Source organism: Gossypium hirsutum, chromosome A03 (genome assembly GCF_007990345.1).
Source record: "Gossypium hirsutum isolate 1008001.06 chromosome A03, Gossypium_hirsutum_v2.1, whole genome shotgun sequence".
In the NCBI taxonomy this organism is placed as follows: domain Eukaryota; kingdom Viridiplantae; phylum Streptophyta; class Magnoliopsida; order Malvales; family Malvaceae; genus Gossypium; species Gossypium hirsutum.
In genome coordinates, this window is record NC_053426.1 from 72,917,605 (window position 1) to 72,931,174 (window position 13,570).

The 13,570-nt window shown below is 37.4% G+C and overlaps 1 non-coding gene across 1 annotated transcript; it reads left to right on the forward strand.

Annotated features, from left to right (window-relative positions):
* Window positions 1-6,571: 6,571 nt before the first annotated feature.
* LOC121227808 (small nucleolar RNA R71) lies at window positions 6,572-6,678 on the forward strand. Its single transcript, XR_005925330.1, has one exon. It is a non-coding gene; the product is annotated as a small nucleolar RNA R71 (small nucleolar RNA).
* Window positions 6,679-13,570: the final 6,892 nt, after the last annotated feature.

The following is a 13,570-nucleotide window of genomic DNA, read 5'->3' on the forward strand; positions in this document are numbered from 1 at the left end:
TTTAGACTCGTGAATTCTAATTCAAAGTAATACTTAGACTTGGGGAAACAACCTATAATTTTAATTTCTTAAAAAAAATCAACTTATCATGCCTGATTCTCTAATGTCTTAAAGTTTAAATAATCAATGCATAAATCCCCATAAATCCCTATGTTTTAATTCAAGATATATCAATCAAAATCATCAATCAATTAAAATTTATCCTAAATATGATATGAGAGTTTTTCATGAGAACAAGGTGATTATTCAGGGATTTTTCTGATAATGAAATAAATACCCCCCACACTTAAGATGTACATTGCCCTCAATGTACAAAGATAGATGTTAGAGAATAAAAATAAGATACGGAGAGAAGTGAAACTTCTTGTATGATGAATTCCTCGAACTAGAGTTTTGGAGAGTGATCGGTTTGAGAGTGGAGGAGGATACTCCGGCGGTCATAGAGGTTCATTAGGCCATAAGTCATGTGCCAAAAGAATATTATATCTAGTGGTAGCTATGGTCGTGGTCGAGCAGGACATGACAGTCGTGGAGAACCTTCCCCGGTGGAGTTGTAGTTCCTATGATGATGAGCTTAAGAGCTCTATATAACTGTGATAAAATCAAGAAATTTTTAGGAGATATTAGGAAGAATAAGGACTTGAAAAGAAATAACCGAAATTAATAATAAAAAATAAAATAAAATTCTAAAATCTAACAAAAATAAAAATTAGTTTCGATAAAAATTAAAAACATAAAATAATAAATAAATATTTCTAAACATCTTCATCGCGGGATGGTTCGTGAGGTGGGACTGGCAATGAGATGTGGATGTACTGACAAATTTGCTGTAGAGTAGCATCAATGTTGTCAAATCATTGAAAGCACTACTGCTCGAATCAGGTGAGGCGCTCAAAGATTTCAGCATATGAAGCCGCTGCATGAACTGGACGAGAGGGTGGTGGTGGCTGAGTCGGTGGGTCCTCGTGCTATTGAAAGGTTCCTCAGCACCTCTCGATCATCCAAATGCTAAGCATGCTCGAGATGCCTTGTGGAGAAATCTGTCCAGTCGATGCACCGACCTACTGCTAAAGGTCGGGCCCAAAGTATTTGGAAGAGCTCTTCTTGGAGCCCTCGTAGAAACTGTAGGAGAGGGAAAAGAGACGGGGAAATGAGGAATAGTGTAGGGGAAGTGGATTTTAGGATGGTTTGGGGATAGGGGAAATGAGAAGCTGGGAAGTGGTAGTCGGGATAGGGATTAGGGAGTGGAGAAGGGTAGATTTCGGCTAAAGTTTTGAAAGGAAAAAGAAAATGAACAGTGATTTGCTTATATAGGGGAGGTGCACATGGCCTAAGGCCACGCCCGTGTACTCCGAAGGTGAGCCCGTGTTTTTCAAATTTTTGCAATTTAGGTCGTGCCTAGCTTCTATCCCACGCCCGTGTGTCTTAGGCATGTGTGGCACACGGCCATGTCGCACGGTCGTGCCTAGCTTTGTTCGCTTCTCCCACGCCCGTGTGTTAGGGTACCACGCCCTTGTATTGTTGTCCACGGGTTCAAGGCACAGGCGTGTCTCACACCCTTGTCGAAGAAACAGAATCGAGCCTTGCCTCTGGCATGCCCGTGTTTTTCATTCCCACGCCCGTGGTCACCTATGAAGTTCATTCACGGCCATGTTGCACAGCCATGGGGATTTATCGCATCCCGTGTTTTGGGTAAATCATGTACCCTATTTTTACACGGCCGTATTGCACGGCCATGTTTCCCTCCATGTTCGTCAGACATACTTAAGCACGACCGTGTTACCGGCCGTATGGTGCTGGGAACCTGTGCTTCAAATACTCTGTTAGTGACCTAAATGTTTAAAACTTGAATTTCAAATAATTTAAAATTGTTAGTACTTGGGTTGCCTCCTGAGAAACGCTTGTTTATAGTCTAAGCTCGATTGTTACCTTGTTAGTATACTCAGGGCGGTTTGTGGAGTCGTAGCTCCTCTCCATTGACTTTAAAATCCTCACCATTATAAAGTTTGAGACGGCATACGTTTACTTTGAAAGTACCATAGGATGGGTGACTTACCTCTATCATGCCATATGGATGAATAGATTGAATTACGAAGGGTCCTGACCATCGTGATTTTAGTTTCCTGGGAAATAATTTGAGTCTTGAGTTGTATAGTAAGAAGAGATCTCCAACTTCAAATTGTTTCTGTTGCTTTAAACGAACGTCATGGCATCGCTTTGTTGCTTCCTTGTATAGGCGTGAATTTTCGTAGGCATTGTCTTGCCATTCATCTAACTCATTCAGCTGCATCAACCTATTTTTTCCTGTAAGTTCAGGATCAAGGTTTAGAAATTTAACAGCCAAAAAGCTTTATGCTCTAGTTCGAATGGTAGATGACAACTTTTTCCATAAACAAGTTTGTAAAGTGATGTCCCTATAGGAGTCTTAAAAGCAGTTCTGTAAGCCCATAACGCATCATCTGCTTTTGTTGCCCAGTCTTTTCTGTTTGATTCTACTGTTTTTTCAAGGATCCGTTTGAGTTCTCGGTTTGCTACTTCAACTTGTCCGTTATTTTGATGATGGTATAGGGTGGCTGTTCTATGAAGAACTTCGTATTTCTTAAGGGTTTTTTCAAATTGGGTATTATAAAAATGAGTACCCCTGTCACTGATAATTGCTCTAGGTGTTCCGAATCTCGAAAACACTTTTTTAAGGAAACATACTACCACTCTAGCATTATTAGTAGGTAGAGCTTGAGCTTCTACCTATTTGGACATGTAGTCAACTGCTACTAAGATGTATTTATTTCCAAATGAACTGGGGAATGGGCCCATGAAATCGATACCCCAAACATCAAATATTTCACAAGAAAGCAATAGTTTTGAGCCATTTCATCACGTTTAGATATGTTACATGTCCGTTGGCATTTGTCACATAAAGTAACATACCTGATAGCGTCTTTGAATAAAAAAGGCCAATAAAAACCTGATTCAAGCATTTTGTGTGCGGTCTTAGTTCCACTATAGTGTCCTCCGATTGGCCCTGAGTGGCAGTGTTCCAATATTTTTGATATTTTTGATCCTGTAACGCATCTTCTGATGACTTGATCTGCACATCTGCGAAACAGAAATGGATCCTCCCAGAAGTAGTTTTTCACATCATTAAAGAATCGCTTCTTTTGCTAGTGTGTTAACCCTTTTGAGATAATGTTAGCAGCTAAAAAATTCGCGATGTCTGCAAACCAAGGTACCTTAGAGTTAGATATAGCAAAAAATTGTTCTTCAGGGAACAAATCATTTATTTCCACATTATCTAGTTCTCTAGTATTATATTTTTCGAGCCTGGATAGATGATCAGCCGTGAGATTTTTAGCTCCTTTCTTGTCCCGAATTTCCAAGTCGAATTCCTGTAATAAGAGAATCCATCGAATGAGTCGAGGTTTTGCATCGCTTTTAGTTAAAATGTAGCGAAGGGCGGAATGGTCAGTGTAAACAACAACTTTAGACAATATGAGATATGATCGAAATTTATCAAATGCAAAAACCACAGCTAGCAACTCTTTTTCCGTAGTAGTATAGTGTTCTTGTACAGCCGTTAAGGTTTTGCTAGCCTAATAGATAGGTTGAAAATGCTTGTCTCTTCGATGTCCTAATACTGCACCTACTGCAAAATCACTCGCATCACACATTAGTTCAAATGGCAAGTTCCAATCAGGTGCAATTATGATTGGAGCATTAATTAATCTATCCTTTAAAGTATTAAATGCTTCTAAAATTCCTGATCGAAGTTAAAAGGTGTATCTTTTTCTAGCAATTTAGTTAAAGGATTAGCTATTTTAGAAAAATCCTTAATGAATCTTCTATAAAAACCAGCATGTCCTAAAAAGCTTCTAATAGTCTTAACTGAACTAGGAGGTGGTAATTTTTCGATTGTTTCTATTTTAGATTTATCCACCTCAATCCCTTTACTAGAAATTTTATGCCCTAGTACAATACCTTCTTGAACCATGAAGTGACATTTCTCTCAGTTAAGCACAAGGTTTGTTTCCTCACATCTTATTAAAACTCGTTTTAAATTTTTAAGGCAGAGATGGAAGGAGTTACCGAATACCGAAAAATCATCCATGGAGACTTCCATGATATTTTCCACGAGTTCGTCGAATATGGCTATCATACAGCGCTAAAAAGTAGTAGGGGCATTACATAATCCAAAAGGCATTCTATGATAAGCAAACGTACCATATGGGCATGTGAATGTCATCTTTTCTTGATCTTCAGGAGCTATTGGGATTTGGAAGTAACCAGAGAGTCCGTCTAGGAAGCAGTAATACATGTGTCCGGATAATCTTTCTAACATTTGGTAAATGAATGGCAAGGGGAAGTGATCTTTTCTTGTGGCGTCATTCAGCTTCCTGTAGTCTATACAAACTCTCCATCCTATAACCGTTCTTGTTGGGATTAGTTCATTCTTCTCATTGGTCACAACCGTCATTCCTCCTTTCTTGGGGACAACCTGCACTGGACTTACCCAAGAACTGTCAGAAATAGGATAAATAATTCTAGCATCTAGAAGTTAATTACCTCAACTTTTATAACTTCCTTCATGTTGGGGTTCAGACATCTTTGAGCTTGCACACATGGTTTGTATTCATCTTCCATTAAAATTTTGTGGGTGCAAAAAGAAGGACTGATTCCTTTAATGTCAAAAATTTTTCATGCTATGGCCTTCTTATGTTCTTTTAATACTTGGATTAATTCCTCTTTCTCCTTGGGTTGCAAATTTGAAGCAATAATAACTGGTAATGTAGAATTATTTCCAAGGAATACATATTCTAAATGGTTTGGTAATTGTTTAAGTTCCAGTTTGGGAGGCTCCTCAATCGAGGGTTTTTGCTTAAGTTCATTGTTAATCTTAATACCCTCATATTCTACTTGTCTTGACGGATGGTCATTAGGTTCCTCACCTATCTCCTCGTCTTGACCTGGATACGGTTTTGTCGTCTCCTCTTGTACAATTTCCTGAAAAGAGTCTTGAGTAATATGATTAATAGCGTCAATGAAATAACATGAATCATCCAGTTCCCTAGAGAATCTCATAGCATCATAAATTTTAAAGATCATTTTCTCGTCACCTACTCTAAGTACCAATTTACCATCACCCACGTCAATCACGGCTCTAGCAGTGGCTAGGAATGGGCGCCCTAAAATTAAGGGCGCTTCCACATCTTCATCTATGTCAAGCACAACAAAATCAATAGGGAATATAAATTTATCTACTTTTACGAGTACGTCTTCTATAATACCCCTGGGATATTTAACAGGTCTATCGACTAATTGAATACTCATCCTAGTGGGTTTAGGTTCCCCAAGACCAAGTTGTTTGAACATTTTATAGGGCATTAAATTAATACTAGCACCTAAATCAGCTAGTGCTTTTTCAATATTCAGATTACCAATTAAGCAAGGGATAGTAAAACTTCCTGGATCTTTTAGTTTGGTTGGCAGCTTATTTTGGAGTATGGCAGAGCACTCCTCATTGAGTTCTACTGTAGATAAGTCCTCGAACTTCCTTTTATTTGTTAAAAGCTCCTTCAAAAATTTTGCGTATGTAGGCATCTGCAAGATAGCTTCAACAAAAGGTAAGTTGATATGTAATTGCTTAAAAAGCTCAAGAAACTTACTAAATTGTGCATCAATGCGATCTTTTTTTAATTTTGTTGGATATGGAACCGGTGGTGTATATTCCTCCGGCACTGGTTTGTCACTATTTTTCGATTTTTCTTCCCTCCTTTCGCTTTCCACGGCTTCTTGTGCTAACTTCTTTTCAGATCCTGCTAACACTTTCCCACTCCTTAGTGTAACCGCTTTGACATGCTCTCTTGATTTGGTATTATTAAATAAATTTCCTGGTGGTCTTTCCGAGATTAGTTTGGAAAGCTGGCTTATCTGAGTTTCGAGTCCTTGGATCGATGCTTGTTGATTTTTAAGCGTTGTCTCGGTATTTTGGAAACGGGTTTCTGACACTGATATGAATTTGGAGAGCATCTCCTCAAGGTTCGATTTCTTCTCTTGTTGATAAGGTGGCTGTCGAAAACCCTAAGGATTTTGTGGCTTTTGATTCCCTTGACTTCCCTAGGAGAAATTTGGGTGGTTTCTCCAACCTGCATTATAAGTATTACTGTATAGGTTATTTTGAGATCGAAAGTTATTGTTACCCATATAGTTGACTTGTTCTTCTTCAGTTGTAGGATTGAAGGATTGGTATTCTGTATGCACACCTCCACCACTTGAGTCACACCTCATTACTAGATGTACCTGCGTAGAACCAAGTAAATCGTCAATCTTTTTATTGATAAGTTCTACCTGATTAGAGAGCATGGTGACTGAATCGATGTTATAAACGTCGGTTGTTTTCGTTGGCTTTGTCCTCATAACTTGCCACTGATAGTTATTCAATGACATCTCCTCTATAAATTCATAGGCATCTTCTGGTGTTTTATTGTTGATGGTTCCGCCAGCAGCTGTGTCAACCATTTGCCGAGTCGAGGGATTCAGGCCATTATGGAATGTTTGTACTTGAAGCCGAAGCGGTAACCCATAGTGAGGGCACCTTCTCAGTAAGTCCTTGTATCTCTCCCATGCATCGTAAAGTGTTTCCAAATCCATCTACACAAAAGAAGAGATATCATTACGTAATTTAGCTATTTTCGCCGGCGGAAAATATTTCAGTAAAAATTTCTCGGTCATTTGTTCCCAAGTAGTGATAGACCCTCGTGGTAACGAGTTCAACCACTGTTTAGCTTTGTTTCTCAGTGAAAAGGGAAACAACTAAAGACGTATGGCATCATCAGAAATGCAATTGATTTTAAATGTATCGCAAAATTCCAGAAAGTTCGCTAAGTGAGTGTTGGGATCTTCATCCTGCAAACCATCAAACTGAACAAACTGTTGTATCATCTGAATAGTGTTAGGTTTTAATTCAAAAGTATTTGCAGCTACAGCAGGTCTAACTATGCTAGATTGAGTTCCTGTTAAAGAAGGTTTAACATAATCATACATAGTACGTGGAGCAGGATTTTAATTAGCCGCAATTGTAGGAGGTAGCTGCTTGCCTTCGTTTTCAGCCATCTCGTCAGTTGGGGGTTGAGTATCGTCTTCTCACTCGTTCTCTATGTATCGTAAGTTACGCCTTATTTCTCTTTGATTTCTACGAACTGTGTGATCGATTTCTTCGTCAAAAATTAATGGTCCTGACGGGTTTCTTCTAGTCATAAACTATAAAAACCTGCCAAGAGAAAAAATAAGTAAATTAATAAATAATAATAATAAACTAAAATTAAATTGCAAGAAAAATAAATGGCTAAAGTAATAAAAATTTAGCGTTCCTAATATTTTGAATCCCCGACAACGGCGCCAAAAACTTGATCTCGTGATTCGTAACAAGTAATAAATATTTATAATGAAGATCAAACCTAGACTAACTATTATCACGACGAAAAGGCTAGTGCACCTATCGAACAATAGTATAGTAATGGCAAGACCGAGATATTGTACCCAAGGGAACCAAAAGTACTAGTAATAACTATCATTTTATTATCTAACCTAGAAAAAAAGAGGGGTTATTTATTAAACTAATTAACTAAACTAGGAACGCACAGAGAAAAGAATTGGGGAATTTCTTTTTGGAAAATCGATTGACTTGAGACAATACCTAAGGAAAAATCCACCTAGACTTTACTTGTTATTCTGGCTCTGAACCGGATGATGTATTCAATCAACTTGTTCCGTAGAGATCCCTAATTTATGTTATTATCCCTATTCAAGACTAATAACGTCTAATCCCTAAATTGAATAACCCAGAATTTTCTCTAATTAACACTATAGGGTTGCATTAACTCAATCTATGGATCCCCTTATTAGGTTTCACCCTAATCCGGCAAAATCTTGTCACCCTATTTCTAGGCGCGCAATCAACTCCGCTTAATTATTACAAAAGTACTCCTAGACAGGGTCTATTCCTCCTCTGAATAAGAGCATGTCTTGAATAAGTATCCTGGGATATCAAAACAAGAATTAAGTACACATAATTAAGAACAAGTTAAATATTTATCATATGATTCAGAAAATAATAACAAAATTCATCTTAGGTTTCATTCTCCTTAGGTATTTAGGGGATTTAGTTCATAACTAAATAAGAAAACTTCTTAGAAGAATAAAGAATACAAAACATAAAGAAAACTCAAAACTCCTGAAGGGAAATTGGGGAGAGATCTTCAGTCTTGATGATGAATTCGGCTTATGAGATGAATCAATCGGCTTCCTTGTGGTAATTCCTTACCCTCCTTCTCTGTCTCCCTTTTCCTTCTCCTCTAGTGTGTATTTATAGGCTTTGGAATGCCTAGAAACCCTCAAAAGTGGCCTTTTCCGAATTGGACTTAACTTGGGCTCAGCAGGGACATACCCGTGTGACACAGCCGTGTGACATGATTGCCAGGCCATGTTCGATCCGTTAAATTGCACACAGCCGTATGGGTCAATGGCCAAGCCGTGTGAATCGTGAAAGCCTTGGTTAACAACCTCAAAAGACACGGGCATGTGAGCTGCCCGTGTGGCAAGGCTTAGGCCTTGTCATCTTCTCGATTTAGTCCGTTTTGTCCTTTTTTGCTCATTTTTGGCTCATTTTGACTCTTGGTGCTCTCCTGAGTACAAAACATAAAATTAAAGCATTAAGAGTATCGAATTCACCAATTCTAATGAGAAATCATCTATAAAATGCATTAAACATGGGGTAAAAATATGTATAATTTACAGTTTATCAATAGCGAGTGTAAGACCATGTCTGAGACATGGCATCGGCAACTTAACCCATGTTTGATGCTTATAGAATATTCGATAGTATTCCAAAAGGTTCAACTTTAAGAGTTAAGAAAGAGATTTAATAAGGAAAGTATGATAATGTTTTGAGTGCTACAGGTACCTATTTTGGTATATATGTGTAATGATCTCAATTAGAAAATGTGACTTGAGTGGACGGTAATAAGTAAGTCAAGTTATGCTTACCTTTGAGCTATGAGCATGATTATAAATGGTGAAACTGTTGTTGTATATTTATTTATATGCAACTTACTAAGCTTTATGCTTATTTTCTTTCTTTTCTCTTTTCTTTCAATACTGCCAAATTTCTCAAGGATCCCTTGAAGTCAGAGATATCGATCACATTATCAGCCGCAATACTCAATATAGTTGAATTTATATTTTTGATTATGGCATGTATAGGGCTAGACTAGGAAGTTGTATTATTGAGAAATAGTTTATGTATATTGGCTTAAGATAGAAGCCCTTCATTTTGTATTAAGCCTAGATAATGGCTATTATTTATTTTGGTAAATGTATATGATGTTCCTTCTATGAATGAATTGATGTCATTGGGTATGGAATTAGTATATTGAAATGATCTTGTGTAGGTTGTGCAAAATGGCTTGGAAGATAGCCTAGTTTGTCCACACGAGCAAGACACACGGGCATGTGTCTAGGCCATGTGTGACACACGACTCACCCCCATAGGTGTGTGTTATGGCCGTGCATCCCCTGCACTTAAACTTTTAAATTAGTATTGTCCACTGGTAGGCCACACGAGCGTGTGCCATAGTTGTGTCTATCAGTTAGTATTGTCCACGGGTAGGCCACAAGAGCGTGCGTCATGGCCGTGCCCTAAAGTCAATGTTGCACAAAGGCTAAGGGCATGGGCGTGTCTCGAGTCACACGGGCATATGGAACCCTAAGGCATGAACATTTCCAAGTTTTTCTTAATTTCTCAGTTTAAACTTAAATCATCTCGAATGTATGTTTTGGGACTCGTAAGCCCTATTGAGGGACAGATTGAGTATGAAATGAAAAGTTTTAAAATGATCAAAATTTTATGGCCCAGTTTTATATGCGTATGCTTGAGTTAATTCTGGAGACACCTCCAACCCTGTCCCAGGGTCGGATATAGGCGAGAGATGTTACATGAAATTTTATAATAAAACAATTTTGGACAGCAGTAGTTGTGTATGTAAAAAAGAAATTTTGTAATAAAACAGTTTTGGACAGTAGCAGTTGTGTGACTTTGAAAAATCACCAAAAATGGTAGAAATTTAATTTGAGGTTGAATAAGATATGAAATTAAATCTTAATGAGTTTATGTTCTTATAAAAGAAACGGTGAAGACAAACGAATTTCATATTCTGTGATAATTGGATTTTTGTGAGATAGTGTCAGAATGATTTTGGAATCCCCTATTCTGATTTGGGAAAATCATTAAAAATTGTAAAAAAATAATTATGGGTCATAATTTGCATGTTTAAAATCCTTAATGAGTCTATTTTCAAGAGAAATTAACGGGGATAGCATCCGAGATCTATATCATGAGATAAATATTTTTTAGTGAAGAAAGATCGGAACTATCAGATAGTGAAACAGGGGTATTTTTAATGAATAAATTGTACTAATTGGTTAAACCAAAAATTCTTAAAATTTTATGGTAAGAATATATGTAAGTTTAATTTTTGGTAAAGTTAGCGGTTCTTAATTTGGAGTCTCGTACCAAGAGATAAATATTTTTTTAGTGAAGAGAGGTCGGAACTGTTGGACAGTGAAATAGGGGTAACTTTAATGACTAAACTGTACTAATTGGCTAAACCAAAAATTCTGAAAATGTTATGGTAAGAATATATGTAAGTCTATTTTTGGGAAAATTAACAAATCTTAATTTGGAGTTCCGTAGATCCAGCTATAAATAATTAGGTGACTGTGATTCAAGAACACAACTTAACTTGAAAATGAGTAATTGTAAAATTATGATTGTTTTACCTTGAGAATCATGTTGACAAATTGTTTATTATTTATGTACTTACTTATTAAGCTTTATGCTTACTCTCTTTCCTTTCCTTTGTCTTATAGTGTCACCAAGCCAGCTCAAGGTTCAGAGATCATTGGAGATCCATTCACACTATCAACACTCTTTTGGTATTTTGAAAACAATATTTTGGATTATGGCATGTATAGAGGACTTAGTTATTTTGTTTTATGTCATAATTATTTTGCCCTAAAATGTTAGCCTTCAATATTTGATAGGTCATTTTGTATATGACCATTGATATTAATTAATATCATTCAAGTTATAAGGTATGAGGATGCATGATTAAGTATGAAATTTGAATTGTTTTAACATGGATAAATAAAAAAAATCTACGTCATGGTTTCATACAATTGCATGTGTTATGTTTCGGTAATGTCTCGTACCCTGTTCTGGCATAGAACACGGGTAAAGGGCATTACATTTTAGTGGTATCAGAACTATGGTTTATCCAGTTCTCAGATTTACGTAGCGTGTGTGAAAGTCTATCTATACATGCCATAAATATACTGTGATAGTGTGATGACTCCTAACAATTTAAAAATTGTGTTTTCATATAGTAAATGGATCCCGACTGACCTATAGCTGACGATGTAAAAAGTAATGTGACGGCTCCCACGCAAGGGACCGCATTAGCTGAGAGTAGACCTGAGACACTTGATCAGGGAAATGGGGCTCAAGAATCCTTTCTCCATATGATGAATAATTGGTATACAGAATTTGTTCGAGCAAATCTGAATGCTCAACCTCCTCCACTCCCTCCTATTCCCCAACCGGTTCCCATAGTTCCTCAAGGTGCCGAAATGGGAAGATTGAACAAGCCTCCAGTTGATAAAATTTGAAAGCAAGGGGATGAAGAATTCAGGGCTAATGTAGATGATGATCCCAAGAAAGCAGAGTTTTGGCTTAAGAATTCTATCAGGGTATTTGATAAGCTTTCTTACACTCCCGAAAAATGTTTAAAATGTGCTATATCTTTACTGAGGGATTCAGCATATCATTGGTGGAAGACATTGGTATCTGTGGTTCCAAAAGAAAAGGTGACATGGGATTTTTTCCAAGAGGAATTTAGAAAGAAGTACATAAGTCAAAGGTTTATTGATAAGAAATGGAAAGAGTTTCTCGAGCTGAAATAAGGTAAAATGTCTATGGTAGAATATGAACGTGAATTTGTTCGACTTAGCAAGTATGCCCAGGAGTGTATGTCTACCGAATCTATTATGTGCAAGAGGTTTGAGGATGGGTTAAATGAAGGCATCAGACTGGTAGTTGAGATCTTAGAGTTGAAAGAGTTTTCGGTATTGGTCGATCGAGCTGGTAAAGCCGAAGAGCTGAACAAAGAAAAGAGAAAAGTTGTGATTGAAGCCACAGATGCAAGAAAGAGGCCAATGAATAAGTCATTCCAATCTCAGTCAAAGAAGTCCAAAGAGATGAATCCTCGATTGATGGTTTCAGTCGAATATTCGCACCGAGACCGTGGGAGATCATATTCGGGTTCTAAAGCTCAAGCTACTTCAATGGCAAGTGTGGGCAACGTGAGGCCTAATAGACTTGAGTGTCAGCATTGTGGTAAGCAACATCAAGGTGAGTTTTGGGTGATTAGTCGAGCTTGTTTCAGGTGTGGTTCTCGAGAACATTATATTAAGGACTGTCCAAAAAGGGTTGAAGAAGAAAATTTTCAGAATGTCAGACAGACTAGCACTACTAATAGATGTAGACCTCCGAGAAATACCAGAAGTGGAGCTAGTAGTAAAAGTGTGATGAAGGACTCATCTGGGAGATTGGAAGCTAGAGCATCTGCTAGAGCTTAAGCCATACGTGCTCGTGAGGAGGCGCCATCTCCCGATGTGATCACTGGTACATTTTCTCTTTATGATACTACTGTTATTGCATTGATTGATCCTGGATCTACTCATTCCTATGTTTGCGAGAATTTAGTATCTAATAAGAGTTTTCCTGTAGTGCTTACTGAATTTATGATTAAAGCGTCAAACCCCTTTGTAACACCCCGTACCCGAGACCGTTGCCAGAGTCGGACACGAGGGGTTAACAGACTTAATTCCCTTATTTTTACAGTCCATTTTAAAAATTTCCAGACTAGCTGGCTAACTGCGTCACTGTCACCTTAAAAATCATATCTTGAGTTCCAAAACTCGAAAATCAGTTTTGTAAATTTTCCCTGAAACTATACTTATATATCCATCTACAAATTTTTTTCTAGAATTTTTGGTCAGACCAATTAGTACATTTTATTAGTTAAAGTCTCCCCTATTTCAGGGTTCGACTGCTCTGACCTTCATGCATTACGACTTATATATCTCCCTGTACAGGGCCTCAATACTTATGCCGTTTCTTTCTAAAGAAACTAGACTCGAAAATGAATCTATACATATGTGGCATGACTTCTGACTATCTCTGGTTAATTTATAATGAATTTCCTAAGTCTGAACAGGGAATCCAGAAACCGCTCTGGTCCTATTTCACGAAAACTGTGAAATCTCATAAAATACTGTTCCTATGATCGTTTCATTACTTCCCTATGAAAATATATTCATCAAGGTTCAATTACATAATTTATTCACTGTTTAATTCCATTATTACTATTTTTAGTGATTTTTCAAATCCACACCACTGCTGCTGTGAGCATCAGTTTTTAAGGTAAACCTTACCTATTTCATGGTTTTCCATGAATCA